Source organism: Dermochelys coriacea, chromosome 8, assembly GCF_009764565.3.
Source record: "Dermochelys coriacea isolate rDerCor1 chromosome 8, rDerCor1.pri.v4, whole genome shotgun sequence".
In the NCBI taxonomy this organism is placed as follows: Eukaryota; Metazoa; Chordata; order Testudines; family Dermochelyidae; genus Dermochelys; species Dermochelys coriacea.
The window spans coordinates 96,077,611-96,100,577 of NC_050075.1; the positions used below are offsets into that span (position 1 = coordinate 96,077,611).

General features: G+C 44.9%; 1 protein-coding gene across 6 annotated transcripts in view; it reads right to left on the reverse strand.

Moving 5' to 3' along the window:
• The window catches only part of ACOT11 (acyl-CoA thioesterase 11), a 118,679-nt gene that overhangs the window by 51,610 nt on the left and 44,102 nt on the right, over positions 1 to 22,967 (reverse strand). The window contains exon 1 of one of the 6 annotated variants that reach the window (XM_038414617.2): positions 17,446 to 17,672. The exons of 4 other annotated variants lie outside the window; for them this stretch is intronic. The gene's annotated coding sequence lies outside the window, so the exon portion shown is untranslated. Of the gene's footprint in view, positions 1 to 17,445; positions 17,673 to 22,967 lie in introns of those variants that run through there. One more of the 6 variants, XM_038414618.2, reaches the window with a different exon arrangement.

The following is a 22,967-nucleotide window of genomic DNA, read 5'->3' on the forward strand; positions in this document are numbered from 1 at the left end:
CAGCACACTGAGGTTTGCAGCAGAAAGCAATGTGCAAATGGTGATCTGTGTAAAATCCTAGCACATCTTTTCAGCAAAGGTAAGATCTGCTAAGTGGCAAACCAGTAAAGTTCCATTGTGATAGAAGTTCGATGCCACGAAAATACACAAGACATTCATTCTACCCCTGCCATGGCGTTGTGGAAAAAACCAGCAGAGAACATTTCTGCTGTAGATCTGTAAACTCAATTGCAATTCTCACCCCAATGATCATCGTGGGCTGCCACACCGCTAAGAGAAGAAGCAGGGCACCACACAGATTGTTGCATGAATGGCAAGAAAGCCTGGGATGAGCTGTTTCCCTAAAGCAGTGGTTCCCACACTGGGGTTCATGAATCCCTGGGGGTTTGCAAACGGTTACAGGGGGTTCTCGGCGGAAAATTCCCTAATGGCGGACAGAGCTGTCCCTAGGGACCTGGGGCAGCATGGGGCCAGTAGCCCAGAACCCCTGGACTTCTAAGAGCTAAGCAGATCAAAACAAGCATATCTAGCACAATGAGGAGATTTAAACTTCAAGACTCCTCATAAGAAACGGAAAGGGAGGTGGATATTTTTTTGCTGTTTTTAAAATTAAACAGGCTGCTACTGTTGTTTTTAAATTATTATGAAGAACAAGTTTAAGCTTTGTTGTACTGTGCGTTGTTTGCCTGGACTGCTCAAGACCTGAATGCTTGTGTAGGAGGAACTCCAAGTTGGCTTCTTAAATACCTTCATGCTGTTTCACATCTGATACTCCTAGATGAAACATAGGAGCCCTTATAATAGGTTATTCAAAGTGATACAAAGGTATGAAAGTGAGATCTTGGAAGAGTGTTGCCATTTGCATAATGTAATAAAAATACTGTAATGGTAAATAATAATTATAAATAGTGTGTAATAAGCATGTCATAAAAACAAATTTTATATTTCCAAGATCACTGCTTTTATAATTTATACTCAGGTAAAGGAGAAAATCCCTGGAAATATTCATTTTTAGGAGGTGGTTTGCGAGACTTGACATTTTAGTGAAAGGGGTTCACAGGTTGTTAAAGTTTGGGAACCACTGCCCTAAAGAGATGAGAGAGGTTTGAAGGAAAGTAATAGTGAAGTTCAGATAAATACCAGATAAACCAAGAAGACGCTGGAGAGTTGTCTGAAGCCCTGTCCTACAATACAATGTTTGTGACCCAAAACGGCTTTCATGAGATGATCTTGGAAGTGATTTCAAGAAGCAGGCTGGTGCTGGAGGGATGCGTGGAGGGGGCCTGGCGTGGCCAATACTGTGCCTTTGAACAGCTGTTTTTTATTAACCCAACACCCCACCTTCACAGGCTTAAAGTGACCAGAAATCAGACCTTGAAAAACACTGTAGGCCACAAAAAAATTTGGAATGGTACGTGGGGCTTTAGGTTCACAATTTAGAGTCACAAAGTGACTCTAGATTACTATTAAGCAATGGAGACAGTGTCTCCCCTCACACAGGTGGGGAATATGCTGCCTCCATACACATAATACTCAGTCCTGTATGGCCCCAGAGAACGAGAATGAAAAGGCTTGTGGTAAGATAGCACTCCACCACTAGAGTCAGCTGATCACCATATGATAGGGGTATTAACCCTTATTAGAGCAACAGGAGGCAACTGGGAAGAGAGCGATCATTATATGAAGACTAGATCCAGAGACTGCATGAAAAAAAAAAAAAGTCGAGTGAGTAGCTTCCTTTAAGGCAAAGTGCTCTCTCTTAATGAGCCAAGGAACAAGGCAAAACTACTGGGTACACACAGTATTTAAATTCAGCCACACTTCACTGGAGAAGTTTAGATTCTTCAGGCACAAGTGATGAGTCCATGGAGTTCTACAGCAACATTACTACAGCCCCACAGGAGATGCGCAACTCAGTAGTTGGCGAGCCTTGGTTTGGGGGAATACAGAGTGCTCAGCTCATTTCCACATTCTTTCTTGTAGCTCCCAAATGACTGTCAGAAGCTGGCCTTTAGAGCAGCGTTTCTCCAACTCAGAGACTCATCTCTGCCAGGGAAGGCATGAGCAACATCAGGGTGGTGGAGGGACTGGTAGGAGAACTGTTTGTGATCTACGGACCAGTATAAAAAGTTGAGAGAGTCCCAAGTGAAAATAACCCAGCAAGAAAGAAGCAGCAGCAGCCCCTGCTCATATTTTTGAAAGAGACTAACGAACTGCACTGCCGTTTTCTTTGGAGGAGCGGGTAGAAGAGATTCCTTGCAATCAGTGTTTATAAAGGTAACCTGTGAAAGATACATGAGCACTGAGCCAAGCCAAGCCATCTGTGGCAAGTGTTTCCACTAACCGGGTGTCCAGCATGCTTGGTTATAAAGGATCTAAAAACCACATCACATATGAGAAAACTTGACCAAGCTCAGATCTTTATGTTCCAAGTAATAGCAAGACTTTCAGTGCAGAGGTCCCAGAATGATTGCACCCCAGGATATGCACAGCAAACTTTGGACCACATCCCACCCCTCTTCCCGACTCCACATACCAAAACACTTTCGGCGTTAAGACTTTAGCTGCTGTTGTAACACACAAATAACTTGAGACCCTATTCAGGATTGGCATCCCATTGTGCCAGGTGCTCAGACATGAAGGTAAACAGTCAGGTGGAAAGTTCCCTCCTCCAGATTTTTTTGGGGGAGGGCAGGGGGGGGAGAAGGAGAGGAGGATTTAGTGCTTCTTTCTGGCCTTGATTTAGTTTTCTTTCAAGCAGCTTACTCATTGAAGGGGTCTTAACTGCTTGCCCCACAATAGCCCCTTTGCTTTGGAGGAAAGGGCCAAGATTTTCAGAAATGGACTAGTGATTTTGGATGCCCAACTTGAGACAGAGGCCCGATTTTCAGAGCATGGGAGGCTCAGCACCTTCTGGGGAAGAAAAACCAAAAAAAAAAAACCCACAAAAAACCCACCTAGGGCTATTGAGTGATTAAAAAAAATTAATTGCAATTAATCTCACTGTTAAATAATAGAATACCATTTATTTAAATATTTTTGTATGTTTTCTACATTTTCAAATATATTGATTTCAATTACAACACAGAATACAAAGTGTACAGTGCTAACTTTATTTTTGATTATAAATATTTGCACCGTAAAAAAATTGTATTTTTCAATTCATCCAAGTACTGTAGTCCAATCTCTTTATCATGAAAGTGCAACTTACAAACGTAGAATTATGTGCAAAAAAACCTGCATTCAAAAATAAAAACAAAGTAAAAAGTTTAGAGCCTGCAAGTCCACTCAGTCCTACTTCTTGTTCAGCCAATCGCTCAGACAAAACGAGTTTGTTTACATTTGCAGGCGATAATGCTACCCGCTTCTCGTTTACAATGTCACCTGAAAGTGAGAACAGGCATTCACATGGCACTGTTGTAGCCAGTGTCACAAGATATTTACATACCAGATGCATTAAAGATTCATATATCCCTTCATGCTTCCACCACCATTCCAGGGGTCATGCATCCATGCTGATGGGTTCTGCTCGATAACGATCCAAAGCAGTGCAGACTGACGTGTGTTCGTTTTCATCATTGGAGTCAGGTGCCACTAGCAGAAGGTTGATTTTCTTTTTTGGTGGTTCAGGTTCTGTAGTTTCCACATCAAAGTGTTGGTCTTTTAAGACTTCTGAAAGCATGCTCTATACCTCGTCCATCTCAGATTTTGGAAGGCACTTCAGATTCTTAAACTCTGGGTCGAGTGATGTAGCTATCTTTAGAAATCTCACATTGGTACCTTCTTTGCATTTTGTCAAATCTGCAGCGGAAATGTTCTTATAATGAACAACATGTGCTGGGTCATCATCTGAGTCTTCTATAACATGAAATATGTCCTCTGGAATGGTGGCCAAAGCATGAAGGGGCATACGATGTTTAGCATATCTGGCATGCAAATACCTTGAAATGCTGGCTATAAAAGTGCCATTCAAATGCCTGTTCTCACTTTCTGGTGACAAGATAAACAAGAAGCGGGCAGCATTATCTCCTGAAAATCTAAACAAATTTGTCTGTCTGAGCAATTGGCTGAGCAAGAAGTAGGACTGAGTGGACTTGTAGGCTCTGAAGTTTTACATTGCTTTGTTTTTGAGTGCAGTTTTGTAACAAAAATCTACATTTATAAGTTGCACTTTCACGACAAAGACTGCACTACAGTACTTGTATAAGGTGAATTGAAAAATACTATTTCTTTTGTTTATCATTTTCAGTGCAAATATTTGTCATCAAAATAATACACTTGGATTTCAATTACAACACAGAATAAAATATATGAAAATGTAGGAAAACATCCAAAATATTTAATAACTTTCAGTTGGTATTCTATTGTTTAACAGTGCATTTAAAATTGTGATTAATTTTTTTGAGTTAATCATGTGAGTTAACTGCTATTAAATCAACAGCCCTAAAAAAACCAGACCCTTTTAAAGGGGCATTCTAAAACCACTAGTGTCTTCTGAAAGCCTTAGCTGACATACTATGCAAGCACTGGGATAAATCCTGCAAAGCAAGGAGAGATGAAAATGAACGAGGCAATTTGGAGAGGGGTAAAGGCGCTTCCAAGTTACCTACTCAATGTTTTAAAAAGCTGGAGGCTCAAGGAAGACCTGTAGAAAATGCACCTTTCCCTGCCTGGTTAGAATTAATTCTAACCAAGGTTTTGATCAGTTTTCAGAAGATAGGCTTTTGTTTACTTGCCCTTCAAGAAGGGAAAGATAATGACACTAATAAACGACTATTCAATCTGAACAATAAGAGCAAGAGAAGTGACAAGCAGTTAACTAGACAGGCGCTATAATTAAGACCATGCCAGTGGTGGGGGCCGACTCCCTCCCCCCTTCCCCCCAGGAAGGAAGGAATCAGGAGCTACAGCAAAATGTCTAAGTACTGGAAATTAGGCTTTAAAAATAAAGTATACTTTTTAACATAACGAAGACAGAAACTTGTCATCCCTCAGTTGTCACATTAAATTGGCCTCGTTCACATTTATTTAGCCACACAGAAAGGAATTAAGGGATAGTTGCTTATTGCTCCAGTTTCCTACAAGGAATTTATTAAAAAAGTTTAATCTTTTAAAGAGGGACACAACACGTCTCCACCTTTATCCGTTCCATGCTCCCAAAACGAACAGATCCAGCTGGCAGACAGGATCCTGCCCTACCTAGGGGTAGAGTGATGAACGGGGTGATCAGAAGAGGTAGAAGCTTCCAACAAAGCACACACTCAGACGTAGATAGTTCCGTAGCAGTTATTTTTAAAAAGGACTGCAATAGTACTGGAGACATTTAAAACCACTGGAGAAAACACACTGCAAGAGGGATGGGTCCCCTGCCCACCGTCTCCAAGTTCTAGCCTGGGCTGGTTCAGGCCAGCAATCCCAAGCATGTGCAAGATTGATTTAATATTCACCGTACACACCAAGGAGTCACTGCACACCTGCGTGCCTGCAGGGATTGCTGTTCTTTTCTAACATGCCTTGGGTAACATGCGGCGTGCTGGACTCTGGGTCAGCCGAGGCAGCATGCTTAATCCTGGAAAAGGGCAGGAGAGAGAAGCACTGATGCTAGCTGTGCTCAGGGCAACAGTATCGAGGCCAGCTCCTCTGGTCCTCAGAGCACCAACTCCCAGGGCTCAAACGCGAGTCCAGGCACCCAAAAATGGTCCAGCAATGAATGCAGTGAGCGGTGCTGCCCCAATGGATGGGTGGGGGGTGGCCTTTCCCTCTGCTTCCTCCCAGAAACAGTGGGTTTGGTACCCAGGCCCCACAGATCTCAGGTATCTACCAGCATAGCTTCACACCTCCCTTGCAGGCAGAGGAGCCAGAGCTTCCATTTTACAGGTCTCCCATAGTGAAGGAGGCCTATAGTGATGAGTTAACGCAATCTAAGGCGCTGTTAATTCCTGAGCAGACCCCCCACAGGGCTGAGGAAAGTGGGTTACATTTCATAAGCACTTTAGTCACATCAGAGCCCAAGTCCCAATGGGACTTGTGAGGAGCAGTGACAGGTGCAGTGACAATCCTAAGTTAACAGGACAGGTGGCTTCCTCACTCAGTTTCAGGCATTTGGCGGCACCAGCTCAGAGACAGGTCAGCCAAGGAACACCTGAGCAGAAACAATCCAGGGCTACTAGCATGGAGAGGCCGAAAGGTGACGAGAGTGCACTCAACTTCACCCTTTGCTGTCTTACAAATTGCTCTACTGGGTCAGACCAACAGCCCATCTAGCTTAGTATCCTGTCTTCCGACAGTGACCAATGCCAGATGCTCCAGAGGGAATTAACAGAACAGGACAGTTATCAAGTGATCCATTGCCCATCATCAAGTCCCAGCTTCTGGCACTCAGAGGTTTAGGGACATTGCAGAACATGGGGGTGGATCCTGACCATCAGGGCTAATAACCACTGATGGGCCTATCCTCCCTGAACGTATCTATTTCTTTTTTTAAACTCTTATAGTTTTGGCCTTTGCAACGAGTTCCACAGGTTGACGGTGTGTTGTGTAAAGAAGTCTTTCCTTTTGTTTGCTTTAAACCTGCTGCCTATTAATTCCACTGGGTGACCCCTAGTTCTTGTGTTATGTGAAGGGGTAAATAACACTTCCTTATTCACTTTCTCCACACCAGTCATGATTCTATAGATCTCTGTCATCCTGCTCCCCCTGAAGCATCTCCTTTCTAAGGTGAACAATCCCAGTCTTTTTAATCTCTCCCCCCCAAATCTGGAAGCTGTTCCATTTCCCTAATCATTTTTGTTGCCCTTCTCTGTACTTTTCCCAATTCTAACATTTTTTGAAATGGGGCAACCAGAACTGCCTGCAGTATTCAGCCATATAATAAAAGTTAGGACCGGCTTTCACAGAGCCCCTGCCAAGTCCCAACCACAGATAAACTCCCATAGTGGCAGTCAGCTACAGAGGGTTGGAAGCAAGGCAAAACTAGGGGGTGCTAAACCCATTGGTAGGACAGTGCTGCCCCTGCCAGGAACAGCTGCCATAGGCTATTGCTCCACTTCCTCTTCTCAAAGCTCCGGGGCTCTCAGACTTTGGCATCAGCTGTGAAGCCACTAAATGGAAACAGCAGTTTCAGCTCATGGAACATCAGTAATTCCCAGGCCTGGTGTTTGTGTGACTGACTGAGCAGCCCCCTTTGTGTACAGCACTAAGCCAGGCTGCTCTGGGCGCAGCACAGAGACAAATCCAAGTTGCACCCATTGAGCTCTTCAAGGGTTTCCTACTGAACATGCCTCATTAAAGCCCCAGGCCTTCCAGCAGCTCTGCGCATTGCTGTTTAAGAACCTCTCCTAATAGGGGCTTGTAATTCAGTGTTGGGAGCTTGCTTGAAGCTCGCATACACAAGAAACCAGTGTTCAGAGTTAAATCTCTTCAGAAAGCATGTTCTGTTTTCCACTATTCTAGACAGACACTGGATTGACTCCAGAGGGGATGGATAATGCGGTGCAAGTTACACATTACTGAGTCTAAAAGAACCTGTGGCTTTCATCCTGAGGAACCAGGAAAGAGGGGTGTAGCAGGAAAACATTTTCTCGTGCTCTGCTGCTGTTTAGGTAGCTTCCCCTCACCCAACACTTTAATATAAGTTGGTATAACTTGTATACTGACGAAGGCATAAATACGTCTAAGGGAGTGTAACTGATCAAGAGTGATGCACAGGGTCACGCCGCCACTCAAATTTGACCCAACCACCCTTCCATCATAGGGAGCAGCAGCACAAGCTGTGCCAGGATGAGCAGCTGGTTCCAGTGGATCCACAGCATGGCCAGCCTCCCCGCAGGGAGTGGTCTGAATGGCTGTTGTTCACATTAGAAGATAACGGCCCAGTGCTGGGTCAATGCAAACAATTAACGTCACAGGGTGATGGAGGAGATGAAGGACCCACAACTCAAGTCCTCACAGAGTGTCAATCAAATCACTTCCCCAGCAGCTGCAAATATTCTTAGTTATATCAACACTCCAGCAGGCACTGAGCAGATGGAGGTATTTGGGAAGTACTTATTGTCCAGTTATTCCAGCATTAAGTGGGGTAAGGGAAACTGAGGGAGCAGGAGATTCCACATTAAAGGAGAAAAAAAAAAAAAAAGGTCAGTCAGTCATAGCTTAGGAGTTTTCTGGTCAGTGGAAACCACAACAGGAGAACGGCACTATGCTATTATCTCAACAGCTGGGATGTACTCAGCTTTGACAGAATATTCCAGGGTGTCAAGAACTGCAAAGAAAGTTCCTAGGTTATGTACATTAATTTACACTCTGGAGACCCGGAAATATTAGTAAGATGGAAGGGTATTTTTAGAATATTCGGCTATTGAAACTAAGCAAGGAAGTGTCTGTCCTCATTAAAATCTTCACTCTCACTCAACTGTCAAATTTTTAAAGCTGTTGACTGATGCAGCCTTTAGCGGTCACCTTGGCAACAAGATACATTACCTAGGCGATGATGCTCTTATGCTGTCACCCCTTGAGTGACCCAGTTCTACAAAAAAAAAAAAAAAAAAAAAACAAACCTTCAAGTTGAATTTTTTTCTTGGCTTCTGCCATGTTCAGTTTCTGTGCTGCTGAAGGCGTAATGAGCCTACATGCCTCCAACATGCCAGCAAGATCAAAACCAGGACAGCTGGTGGGAGAGAGAGAAGATTGCAGAATATCTCCACAAATAAGGATCACACTGGATTAAGTGCAATTTGGAAGTGGTGACGATTTATCTGTGGGTAAGTTGAGAGCTGGCTACTCGGGAAGCGATTATGCCAATCAGCCGTTTTATCACACGCAATCCATCGCCTGAAAATTCACACCATAGGTTCGCTGGTTAGTTTCTTGTTGGAAAGATGTGTTGTCCAGTTAGGAAGCAGAAACAATACCACCCGACCAACCGCAACCCCAGCCGAGAGGAGACTGCTGTTTGTTTTGGAAACCTACTGGCTGAGCAGGCTGTGGAGTGGGCGCTTCGGTTGGCAGAGAAGAACAGGGACTACTGCTCCATTGCCCTGCTCCTCCTTTAACCCATAGTGGCGCAGGAGAAGACATCATTTCACCCTTGTTATGTACAGAGCTTTGAGAACTGTGCGGACGGCACGCCAGTGGTGACTGTACCTTTAAGGTCTGGAACATGCTTGGTTGGATGTATAATCCACGCAAGGAGAATGTGGGTCTTTGTCCCCCTCTTGTGGCTGGCCCACCAAAAAGGATCACGAGCTGCTACTGCTTGTTGCTCTGAGGCAGAGTCACAGTTAAGTGAAGTGCTAGGAGCTTGTGCTTTTAGCACTGTGAGGATTGAGCTCAAGATCACCCCCAAGGGGGTCAGTTACAGGTATTTCACACTGAGTTATTTGGAGACCGAGCTAGAAACAGAGTAGGTCAGATGTGACTTGTGAACAAAGAGCATCCTGGTGCTGACTATTCACTTTTGTTGCTCGTCTCCAAGTAGTCATGGCACCTGGACTGAAAAAGGCATGATTCAGCTGACTGGAATCTGTAAACACCCCTTCCCCTCTCGTACTCTATTCATGGCTTTCTCCCAGAGCCAGCACCTTTGCATCCCCTCCTCCCCATGGTCACAAGCCCCCCTCCATCTTTTAATCTCACTGTTCTAAATCCTACCATACCTTGCTCTAGCTCATCTCATTTTACTCTTCTCTCATCCAGGCGACGTTTGGTGACCCTTTTAGGAGATGAGTTTGGTAGGTCTCTGATCCGTCTCTCATCACAAACCAACCACCCCACTTTGCACTAACTGAGAAAAAACTGCATGGGCCACAGAGATTGAACTGCTACCCTACCCAGAGGGGAAGTCTGTCCCTCCTTCAGTTCAAATGCCTCTCCCCCATCATGTCCTGCTTTTCATGGCTCCCTCTGCCAGCACTGTGAGCAGACTGAAGATCTGCTGGGCCAGCGGGAGAAAAAGCTGCACAGGACTCTGGGATGCTGAGCAGCCTGCAGAAGATGCACAGTCATCCTGAATACCTCTCAGCAGATGTCACTTGCGAGGCAGGACAGGAGGACGTGCAAAACTTAGGGTTGCCAACTTTGGTTGGATGAATGCCTGGAGATTTCATCACACGACATAATCTTTAACTAAAGATCAATTTTTCATTCCTGGAGACTCCAGAACAACCCTGGAGGGTTGGCAAACCTTGGCAAAAGCAGCTGACTGCAGGAGGACCCCTTCCTTTGATAGAATACATCCAGAGACAGGCTGGCCTCGTTTCCCAGCTTCCTTTCTGAAAGATACTCTGTCTCTTCATCTTAGCCCGACTCCCGTGCCGCCAACTCTCACGCCAACTCTCCCCACCCCCTTCAGGCTCCAGAGCTCTCTCCTATCCCTCAGGAGAACTCCCTTCCAGCTGCTGGTCTGGCCTTGTGGGGCAAGCCAGAAGGAAAAGTGCCACCTACAAAGTCAAACACTTTCCTACCGCACCCTGGGATTTTCTCTGAAGTCTCCCATCCAAGTTCCCAGCAGGTCCAGTCCTGCTTAGTTTAAGGAGTTCAAGCAGACTGCAACATGATTGCGGTCATTCATATCCGTTCCAGAGTGAAGCCACACACACATACCAGCTCCCAAGACGGAGCTATCCTCAGCCTGCTAAGTGCTCAATATAAAAGTGGCAGAGCTTCTATGCACTGCCTGTTTCCAGGCTGGTCTCTTATTGCCACGGGATTGTCCCTTCCTGGCTCCTTTCTATGCAGCCTAGTTCAAGGTAACGGCGCTCAGGAGAGACCGGTGCAGAGGCAGAGTGGAGATTGAGAAACAGGGTGTGGTGAACATGGGGGCGCTAGGTGGGGATTGTTGATCTGTACCCCGAGGTGAGGTTTATTCAGAGCATTTCGGAGATGGAATGGTGGAATGTCAGAGCAGAGCAGACAGACCCAGCAGACTCCCTCCCAGGAAAGAAAGTAGTGACTGCAAGCCAGTAAAGCTGAATGGGTCTAAACCAGCAAACAGCAAAGCATCATGGGGGCACTCTCTTAGGGCTTGTCAACATGGAGCAGTTCACCAGCAGTACTAGATGATGGAATTTTAATGCTATACGTAGTTATCCTGGTGTAACTCCCCACGTGGGCACATCTGAAATAAGGGGCCTTTTGGGTTTGTTATTTATCTGTGTTATCATTGTCCCGAGGAGCCCCAGTCATGGACCAGGACCCCATTGTGCTAGGCATTGTACAAACAGAAGAGACGTGTCCCAAAGAGAGCGTACAGAGTGTAAGACAAGAGTCAACAGTTAGACAGGGGAGTACAGGGAGTCAATGCAATAGGTGAGGTCTCAGCAACCTAACTCTTGTCAATTTTTTTGTAGGCATGGCAAAGGATGAAAAGACTTCACACCTACGCCCTGTAACAAAAGCCAGTGAATACAAGGGTAATTGGCCTCAGGCACACACTGAGGGGGCAGGGCTTTGAGAAAAGGGAATTTCCTTACTGAGGGGTGCAGGGGATAGGAAGACAAGAAGACAGACCTCACTAGCAAATGAACAAAAAAAGTGCTCTTATAATTGAGTTAACACCATTTTTCCTGCAGTGAAGACAAGGCTGGATTCCAACACCACATTGGCCTCCTAAAAGAACTTAAGTTCAGTCTTCTCTTTTCCTGCAACTGCAGAAGGAAGCCCATCTAACTAAGGCCTGGGCTACATTTCAAAGTTAGAACAACTAACTAAGTTGCTCAGGGCAGTAAAAAATTGTGCCATCATTTGGGCGACCTAAACCAAGCCCCACTGTGCTGCTGGTAGGTTGACAGAAGAATTCTTCCATTAATCAAGCTACTGTCTCTCAAAGCTACAGCAATGGGAGGGGGGAAAGGGGGGACACCTTCCATCAATGTAGGAAGTATCTACACTATGGGGCTACATCGGCACAGCTGCAGTTGTGTAGCTATATGGTAGACATATCCATAGTGTGTAGTGAAGTGTAAGGTTAGTCTCCACTAGCTACACATGGCTCTTCGTTGTTTTCACAGCTGTTTCTCCAACACTTTGTTCCGTTTACGAATAAACCCGCTTGTTTTTAAAAAGCGGTTGGTTGTTATCTCATGGTCACAGGCTCCTGAAGAGAAGAAAGATATCCACTCAGACCTGTGCAGTACTAAGTGGCTAGCACAGGCAGCGTGCTGTATCCATATCCTGGTCTAAAAGTGGGAGAAGTGCAAAATCTCAATCCCAAGACAGGTAAAGGCATGAGGGCTGACAGCTGAGGGGATGCATGAAGGGAGGCCAGAGATGCAATCAGCCCCATAATCCTGACACGGGTTTTGCACCAAGATAGCCAAGCACCTTCCACCCCTAGCTAGGTCACTTGCTTATTTGTGTAGGTGACCAATGGCACATCATATCATGGCATCCTTTCTGCTCCCTGTTTAGACGACAAACGTGAATAGGGGAGCCAGTAAACGGAAGGCAGTGTGACCTAGTGAATAGGGCACTGGACTGGAATTCAGAAGACCTTAGTTCTATCCCCAGCTCTGCCACTGGGTGACCTTGAACAAAAATCACTTCACATCATGCCTCAGTTTGCCCATCTGTAAGATGGGGGATAATGATACTGACTTCCTTTGTAAAGCACTTTGAGACCTGTAGAAGGAGAGCTAGGTATTATTAATTAAACAAACCATGGATGCTGTCATCCACACACAAATGCCTTGATCACAAAGGAGACATGCATGCATGGCAAATAAAAATAGAGTGGGAGGGAGGAAGTATTTACATGGCTGAACTGCCATTCAGAATCTGAGTGAACTCTGTTCTTACCATCTCCAAACAGCTGGAAATTAGAAGTGGAAGAGATGTTCATGATCATCTCGTCTGTCAACCATGCACGGGCGGGAAGAGGTCAGATTAATAAAATCTCGTGCTCTGTGCAGAGTTTTAGACAACACAAGAAACACACTACCTCCTTTGGAGACCATCCCACCGTCTTACAGAATGCACATCTTTGCCCTGATATTTAACCTGAATTTTCCTTTGTTCAGCTTCATCCTGTTACTCCTCATTCTACCCCCTTGAAGAATTCCTTCCAGTTCCTGGAGATATTTAAAAATGGGAAAAAAATGAGCAGTGACAATGTAGATCTCATGGGGGATTATTGGTGTGTAATTAAGCAATATCCATAGTAACAAGCAAATCTGCTTGTGTTAAAAAATTAACTTGACCTAGTTTGAGAGATTCTAGCGTCTCAACAATGCATCGCGTTTCCCCAGAAATTCACCAGTGCCAACAAGGGGCCCTGTTCTGAGGAGAAGGAGCTTTAAATAAATTATCTGTGGCAAACGGGGAGGGTCAGAGAGAATCGGGGAAGGATGGTGGTTCAGTGAGTCAAGTCACCTAATGATTGCTGACATTTTACACATCACATCACAAGGTTCCTCAGTGGAGAGAGAAACAGAACAGCCAGTTTTGCTGCCAGAACAAAAGGTACACTCAGCGCTGATCACCAAGCCTTGCTCTGGAGCAGATGAAGTTTAAAGATGTTGCGAAAGTTTAAAGACTGTCACCACGAGAAACAGGAAAAACACAGACTATCCAGCAGACGTAGCAACTGAGGTCAGGAGATATACTGATACACTCAGCAGTTCCGAGATGTTTTTCCCTTCACCTCCCTTTCTAGAGAAGCCACTATTGTAAAATGTGGCCTCTATTTATGGGTTTTACACAACTGCAGTTTACCATAGTATCCGAGCGCTTTCCATGTAAAAAAACACAAGCAGCAGCAAAGCCTGTAATGGACTTTATTGTCTGAGACCCTGGTATTTGTATTTTATTGGTACCTGTTATATTATCGTTAAACATGTATATTGCAGCAGCCTCCGATGGCAGCATGCAGGCTGGCCCCCCCCATCATGCCATGCAACATACAAACACATCACAAGTGCCCCATAGTCCCTGCCCTTTTCATCTTAACTGAATCTTTGAATGCTGCTTTTTTATGTTGTTTTGTTGAACTAGTGGAGCTGCCTGTCCAAGGAACAGGCATTAGTAGTCCTCCTAACTGACTTGCTCCTGGTAAAAAGTTAATGAAATAAAGCACTAGCAAATAAAAGTTTTTCCAAATGCAGTTACCTGCAATGAAGCCACTCTCACGCTACCGAGAGCGGGGCAAATTCAAGACCTTACAGGTCATTTCAGGACTGTAATTTGTGCTGATCTTCGAAAGTCAGTCTTGGGCATCAGGCAGCGCTGCTGATCTTCAAAGAACCTGAGCAATCCATTTACACTGGGTTGGATCAGTTTTCACATCCAACGATGACTCAGCAAGTGAGAGGGATAGAATTTGTTTGCTAAATTAAAAGCAAATACCATGGCTCCCCCTGAATTTTGCAGGCCTGGCAAGAGACCCCATGAGGGCACTAGCTGAAGAGGGTAAGAACAGGATTAGCAGACTGATCCCAGACTAGGTGAGGGAAGCAAAGCCTACCACACTCCCTCCTGAAGGCTGAGAAGAGGAGCATCTGCCTGAAAGTAGCGAGTGTGGTGGTTAGCAGCTGGGGCGCCCCACATAAGGGCAAAAGCAAGGACACCCTGCAAAGATTCATCACCCTTTGGAGAATCCCCAACCCATCACAAGGATAACCCCTGCAGATTGGTGCCACTGAAAGACACCTTTGTAGGGCACTATCAGAAGGTAGCCCTCCGTCTTCTGTTTGGTAGAGAATGACTTCTCTTCCCTCTCCATGCGGAGTATATTAGCTCAGACAAACATCCGATTCTTTTCGGCATCTGTTGTGGCTCAACCTACACGCCCTTGGGAACTGGTCCCTTTAGGGTCCATTAGGCAGCAGGGCTTGTTTACGGTTTTCAAAAAAGGTCTTGCCAGCTTGGAAGAAAGAAATCAGTGTGCAAATCCAATGCCTTCCAAGACCTTCCCGCACACTGCTGCCTGCCTGAATGCATTGCTTTCGCTACACTCCAACGCTCGTTTCACACTCGGCCCGTGAAATGACGTAGAGCATTGTTCAGAGGCAGCATCCTGCTAAGGCACCACACGCTGACCCCACGCAATTCACAACGTAGGAGCCACTAAGAGACAAGCTGAGTCATATAGCAAGGACACACACGAGAAAAATAAATGGAGTAGAATGAAGTCCAATTTGGCTCTGGACGAGCTGGATTTTGAGTGTTCTCTGGCAGCACATACGATGCTGAACTATGATTTTGTTCAGCATTTGAGCCATGCTGTGTTCTAGGGAAGCAGGAGAAAGGTGGGGCCAAATCCAACCCTGGTGTAAATGGATCAGCTTCAGTTTGTTAGCTGAATAGCTCATTTGAAATGGACAGCCCAAGCCACGTGAGAAGCCTTTACCACTGACAAACATGGGTTTCTGGTCTGTGTCAGATCCCCTTTCTCCCCACCCTCAACTGTGTCAGATTCCTTTCCTCCTTTCCCCATCTTCGGGGACCCACTTAAATAACCCACCAAACAGCAATAAAGAATAGGGTCAATAGCACAAACAGGTAACTAACTACCTTGCTTATTGCAAGCCTGTTGCGTACATGTGCAAGAGGTAACTCTTCCTCCTAGCACTGCAGTTCCAAGAGTAATTTTGTTTGTTTCCCACTGACTATTGTTACTGCCCCTGTGCTCTTTAATTTCTTAAGATACCTCACAAAAGGATGCCCACAAAAGCTGAAATGAAAGTCAGCTTGTCAAGTCACTTGAAAACAAGTTGTGAAGCATGAGGATAATAAAAAAGGAGCACCTGCATGCTGGGGTTTGTGCAGAGATGGAAGGTTTCATTATACAGCCGTCCTACTGAGGATTCTAAAGTCCCTACTGATTACTTTGTGCAAAAACATCCTTAACACAGCATGCCCTGAATGCAAAGGTCATAATACTATTATCACATGTGTTGCAGCAGCTTTCATCTAGAAAGATTCCAAAACATGGTGGGAACCGGTTGGTAAACCTCACTGGCAGGCAGGCATTGCTGCAGCAGAGCAAAGTATGTGTTTAAACCTCACACAGGACACCACACAACTGCTTGACAGCAGCAAGTTAATGTTTGACATTTGTGTAGCTTACAGTTTTAAATTTGCACACAAAACCAGAGAGTCTGTGATGCCTCTGCCATCTCCTTGGCCCTCCTTAAAAAAACCTGCGTCTTCCAAAAGGCCTGTAGATTCTGTCATTCCCCAAAAGGGGTATTTTTAAAAAGCACCTGAAAGGGTTAAATAACACAGGATGCCTGCTAGACAACTCCTCTCAGTCACTACCAGTTGCATCCCATTCCCTATCCCCCATCTATATGGTGGGTGGTTTAATTAAAGCCCTGTCCTGCACTACTGTGGTCAATGCAAGTTTTTCCATGGACTTCTAAGTCAGGAGGATCATTGCCTAAGACTGTAAGCTCCTCAGCACTGTAAGACACCTCTTGCGTTTGCAAAAAGAAAAGGAGTACTTGTGGCACCTTAGAGACTAACAAATTTATTAGAGCATAAGCTTTCGTGAGCTACAGCTCACTTCATCGGATGCATTTTCTTGCGTTTGATAATTAATGGTCTCCAGCAGTTCCTGAGGTTGAAACAGGAGCAGATTTTCAAGAGCAGCTCCAAGCCAGATTTTTGACCACTTAGCACCCACAGTTGGGCCAGATTCTCACAACAGCTTAGCTCCCACTGAGGCACCAAAAAAAAAAAAAGGCTAGACATTCACAAGTTTCATTCATTGTGGATGGAGTTCTTGTGAAAAATACTGCCTCAATTTAATGAAAGGTTTAAGATTTTTGTCGAGAATTTCACCCAGTTGAGCTCTCTTATTGCTGCAATGCTAACAGCACAATTAGGAGTAATACACCCTGCTGGAATAATTAGTTAGCTGCAAAAATCTGGGTCTGGCATCTTCTTCTGGTGCCCACACTGTAGATTAATGCTACCGAATTGTAAATCCGCATCCTGCATCCACATGAGTGGCTTCCCCTGGCGATTTGCACAATATTTATGAAATTAACCATTACAGATCATAAGCGTGCTGTATGTGACATGCAGCATGTATACAGGCTGCATGGTTTCATGTTACATCCTCCTTCAGGGCACTGCACCACACAACACACCCGAAACCCAGAGCTTTCTGCTCCATGCAGAGGAAGTTTAAAAAGTTAATTAGTTTCACTACAGCTAAAAGCCACCCTAAGTTGCTTCCTTATCTAGGAAATGTTTGAAAGTTTGTGTCACTTTCCTTCCCAAGTCAAACACCAGCCGAAGCCAGAACAGAAAGCTGCGTAAAGTTCTGCATGGAGGCAGCTGTGTCAATACAAAAAGAATTTAGCACTAAACGTGTACATCCCGCTGGCAGCCCTCTCTCAGCCCCCTCACCAAAACCAGGTGCTCCCCAAGATCAACAGCTGCCCCCTTTAACAGGCTTCTCACTTCCCAGCAAAACTGCCTAACAGTTTAGCCTCCCAATCTCACCTCAGTCAGAAGGAGCTTCGCATTTGCTGAATAGGCCAGAGTAATGTTCCTCTGTGACAAACCAGAATTGTAACAACAGGATCAGGCAGTGACCTGTCGTGAAGGAGGAATACCAAACCACCTGCTTGTACTTTTCACCCCCATGCTCTCTCTCTCTCTCTCTCTTTCCTCTCCAGGCCTTTCAGGCAGAGCCCCTGCCAGAACTGTCCTTTGGATCAGAGGAAGCTGCACTCCCCTCAGTTCCTTAAAACAGTCAGCGGAAGTTTTCTTAAGGTGGCACTTACAAGTTCTTCCAGATAGCTACTTTGCTTTGTTTATTGGCCAATTCTTTGACTCGCTGTCTCTACTTTCGAGCTTAGATTTTTGCTTCCCCTAATCTTTTTCTTCTTAAAAAAAAATAAATACACACACACACACACTCTCTCTATTGGACCTTCAGTAAGATACAATATTCATGAGAAACTGCTACAAATGTGGTTAGGAACAAAACTACCAGTTTCAAAACTAAATCACCCAGTACAATTATAAAAGAAAATGGTTGTCAGACAAGGCTTCCACAGGTATGACACAGAAATACCCAGATCTAACATCTACATGTGTCATTTGACAGAAGTATTAAGAGAGAAGGTTGAGCAGACTTTCGGGAATTGATTTTCTTGTAATCTTTTTTCAGGAAGCAGCTAGTCCGTGAATTCTAATGTTTTTCTACCTTTTCCCAAGCTTTGGGTTTAAGACCTACTTACACACAGGTATGACAAGTTTGTAACACACTGTGCATTTGCAGTGGAGTTTTTATTCCATCTCCCACCTTGAATAAAAAAAACAAAAAGTTCAGTGGATTATTCTAGGTTAGCCCTGGATTCTTTATACATGTGGCGAACGTGACCCCGCTGAAAGTGTTAACTTGTAAATGCCAGCTTTGAGAAACTGATTGATCAGCTATCTTGAGGGTGGTCCATTGTTACCTAGCAATGTCAGTTTGTTCTGATGACAATGTTTGTAAGGTGGGTGGGAAACTTGAACGGGTGCAGACTTTAGCAGGCCGGAACTGGTGTCTTCTGCAGTTTAATTTATCTCAATCTTTTAAATTTACCTCTGGTATCTAAGGGGTACAAATCCACACAGCTTTATTGGCTTCAATGGAGTTATGCCAATTTACAATAGCTGAGAATCTGGCCCTATTATTAATTATTATTATTATTGAGCTAAATATAACAATATTAAAAACAAAAGGTACAAGTGATAAAAGAAATACTCTTTTCATAGAGCCATTGCAAGAGACGTAGAAAGAATCAATGGCGCTTACAAGGAGAATGGCCGTTTTTGTAACACACCATACAGCCTCTCTAGGAGTCAAATCAACTTTATACAAATATATATTGGGCCATATTCTTACAGTCCTTTAAAAGGAGCCTTGGAAATAAGAAAATTAAAAGATCTACACTTTTATGCACACATGCTGCTTAATTTTTACCATTTGATTTCTAATGCAGACATTAAACTGGAAACAAATGTGCACTTTCCCCTCCCCCCAATATACAGTGAGAGTAATTACCCATTGGAACATCTTCCCACGAGATGTGGGGGAATCACTGTCACTAGGCATCTTTAAAATCAAGATTGAATTAATGACTTCGATGCACGTGCATAAGTGTCTGCAGCATCAGGGCCTTACTCTGGTATTTGCTATAGTAAATAGTTCAAGAGGGAGTTAAATTATGTGCTAAGTGTTTGCAGGCTTGGGGCCTAAAAGCAATAGTCTGTTCAACTATAGATTATTGGGTTGGAGACAGGAATCACTTGAAGAAGTTGCATTGCTTGTGCTGTGCTGGAGACCAGACTTGGTGATCAATGGTCCCACCTGGCTGTCCAGGAAGCACAATTGATGAATGAACATTCACCTGCTGTTTCAGTTTTTAAAGTTGCCATTGTTCAGAGGTTGGATAAGCTGAACTGCACTAACCTCCCGACATGATCCAGGGAGGCCAAACCTGACTACTCAGTAAATGTGTCCATTTTTAGCTGGCTCGGGGGGAGGGGGGGCAGTTTCTACTTAGATATTCTTTACTCTTGAGCGGTTGGGGCTTTTTGTCGGGTGTTGCCTGACTGCACATCTTTTGCCAGGGCTTAAAGAAAGAGCGATCAGAGCACTTTATAACCAGGGACAAAACTTAGCCTGGGAATAGTGTTAAAATCTCCACAGGAATTATTCTGTGCTTTCGATTTTGCTTGGTTCTGTTTGTAAGGGGACATCAGTGATTTAAAAGTGAAATCAGACTGAAGGAGAGGTCTAACTTACAGTTAACTCTTATGGTTACCGTAACAATAGCAACAAGGATCGGAGGAAAATAGTGGATTGCTTTTCAGTTTATTTTGTGCATTTAATAGCCCTTTGACTAGTCATTATTTCCCCTGGATCAGGTCCTAATGGACTCCATCAAGGACGCAAGTCAATGGAAAGTGACTTGAGGTCTGAGTGATTAGGGTCTGATCCACAGCCACTCATGTATTCTACAATTAGAGCCATCTTAGGGACCCCAGTTTCAGTGCAGTTGTAACTGTATATTTAAGATGGTCTGGTCTCCCCAAGCAAAGCCACAACATCTTATAAACATGGTCAGAGCACATTGTGTGGCCATTGCGTCCCCTAAGATGTCTGTAACAGGCAAAGTTTTTGGGTGCTTCCAGAGTGAGGATTTTAAAAGAATTCTCCCACCACCTGTGCTAACAAGGGTGGGAGTGCTGAAATACCCCAGCCACCAGAGTTTTCAAGACCTAACATGCCCCAAGGATATGTACTGTTTCTTTTAGTCTGGCACAGGAAACCAAGCAGGAGTGGGGCTGAGGGAGGTTCTAGGCAGAAGAGATTACGGACTGGTTTTAGGAACAGTGTCGTTTTCCTTCGTCTAATTCCATTAGAGTTCCTTGTTCAGTATTAGTAGATAGTGTCTGATTTTGCCAATGTCATGGGTCACTGTACTCTGCCATTTTACCCCATACCATCTAATCTTACTCTGCAAATCCCTGCCTGAAGAGTTTAACCTCTATTTTCTTCATAGGCCACTCCCCTCCCACAGAAAGGAAAAAAAAAAGTCCTAAATTGAGTCTGTTTTTCCACATCAGTCTACAAAGGGAACATTAGGTAGCAAACAGCACAAAGGTAAGAACATAGGACGTCATACCTGCTTGGACCCAATCCTGTGCTGAAACGGTTCATCTGAACGCTCGCCGTGGGAAAGGGGCAGGGGAGTACTGTTTTGCCTTCACGGCTGTGTTTACATCATTGTTTTGGTGTCCAGGATTGGGGGAGCCTGCTATGTGTTCGTATCCATGAGATGGACGCAGAGTAAGAACCATGTTTAAAACAAAACAGAGAGAATCCAATTGCCCAGGATCAATGTGCTTGCTTCCAATCAACCCTGTTTTGCAGCACTAACCTGGCTGTTCCTGAAGGGCGGGGAGGGCCATAGGTTGGCTTTGTCTCTTTATATGCTGTGGGCCTGATTCTCCACTGCAGTGCACCTAGCATCATCACCTGTGCCAAATGGATACCAAACCAGAATGGGAGCCTTTTACACCCATTCTGCACTGGTGTAAGCGATGGTGAACAGGAATGGAGCACCATGCCCTGCCTATCCCACCCCCTACCACCAGGATATTGTTCTTGCATTGAAATGTGGAGGCAGTGTGGCCTAGTGGACAGAGACTCAGGAGACCTGGCTTCTATTCCTTGCTCTGCCACTGGCCTGCTGGGTGACCTTGGTCAAGTCCCCCCCCCACACACGCTTTGTGTCTCATATAAAATGGGGATGCTGTTGCTTTGTAAAGTGCTTTGAGATCTACTGATGAAAAGTGCTACATAAGAGGTATTAAGTGTCCCAACATGCTATAGGATGGCTTTTACGGTCTTCTTCAGATTATTAAGATAAAGGACCACCAGTTGGATCTCTTTTCTGCAGCCTCTGAGATGTTGAAAACCAAAACAATGTTCTATGAGGTGGCATTTATATGGTATGTTTTCAGGCAGGGAGCAATCTCCAAGCATAGACTCTTTCATATGTTATCCTTAAATCCTAACCAGCCCATTAATCCAGTTTTAGCTATAAACACTATGGAATGAAGACCTGAGCTTCTAATCTTTGAAGTGTATTGAAGAACCCAACACTACCTGCCCGTGAACCAAGAAGATAAGGTAGACCATGAAATCCCTAGTCCCTTTGATAAAATTTCATGCCGGATGGAGTTTTGGACCAACCGAGGGTCAGCGTTGAGAAAGCCTTAGTAGGTAAAACAACTTTATGACTTGCCCGACAAATACAAAGGTGGATCCCAAGATTAAGGAGCAACCTTTGGATCACTCATTCTGTGCAGGTCTTTCAGGCTCTCAATCTGTGAGGAAGCCACTCACCAAGAACTTGCCCTCAGTATCTATGATATCCCTCATCAGCCACTTCTAAAGCCATGGGGAGCATTATGCTACATCTGTTATATAGATTAGCCCCTACTCACTGAGTAGTATCACAGAGGTCAATGGGACTACTCACCTAAGTGCTCCTCTACAGGACTAAGCACGGCACAATCAGTCCCTCAAGGCTTGTCTAGGCTAAGTTACCCTCCGCTGACAATGGCTGACTACAGGTTGTCATCGCTTCTGAAATGGTGCTGGGCATGCAGTTTGTCCTGGTCTATGCACTAACCTGTGTTCAGCACAGGCTCAGCTGCAGCCATCAGGGATATTTTCTTAGCACAGACAAGGCTTTAGTATTCTCATATCAGCCCAAGGGCAACGCAACTCAGCAGCATTTGTCCTACTGTCCCTCTTCCACAGAGCCATAGAAAGTCAAGTTAGAGACTGAGGGAGGGAAGGATGGTCATTTCATAGGGTCACAGCTAGTCTACCTTCCTTCTGGCTCCCTACAGAACGGCTCTTTCAGGATTAGGAAGACCTGTTCTAGACCCTCTGAGATCTCCCTCCACCCCAAGAGATGTTGCCATTAGATATTACTGGACAAGTCACTATGCGTCCAAGATACAGACTGGCTTTTGCCTTATTTTGTGCTCGGTGTTTCAAACAGTCCCAAGCTAGAATTCAGGTGAGATCACAGCCTGCCCTCCTCCTCTCCCGGACCGCAACGTGCGTTGGCTGTCTGCTGTTAGCGCCACTCGCCCTACTTTCCCATAGTTGATTCATTCACAACTCTGGCCCTGGAGTCACTTTTCAAAACAGCGCAACTGCATGCTGGGCAGGTGGTAAGCTGGGATCGCTACTGGTGAGAGGTTATGTTCACTACTAAGAATTCTAGTGGTTTCTTGATCACTGCTTGCTTGTTAGGTGCCTCCATCCCAGTGTCTCTTTCCATCAGGCTAAGCTCTTTGGGGCAAGCTCTGTAATTTATTATGTGCGTGCACAAGACAATAAGGCCCATCCTGGCCGAGGGCTCCGGGTGCTACTGCAATTTAAAGCATTAACAAGATGACCAACCAACCAAACAGTGATCCTGTCTATGACCCCAGGCTCCCTC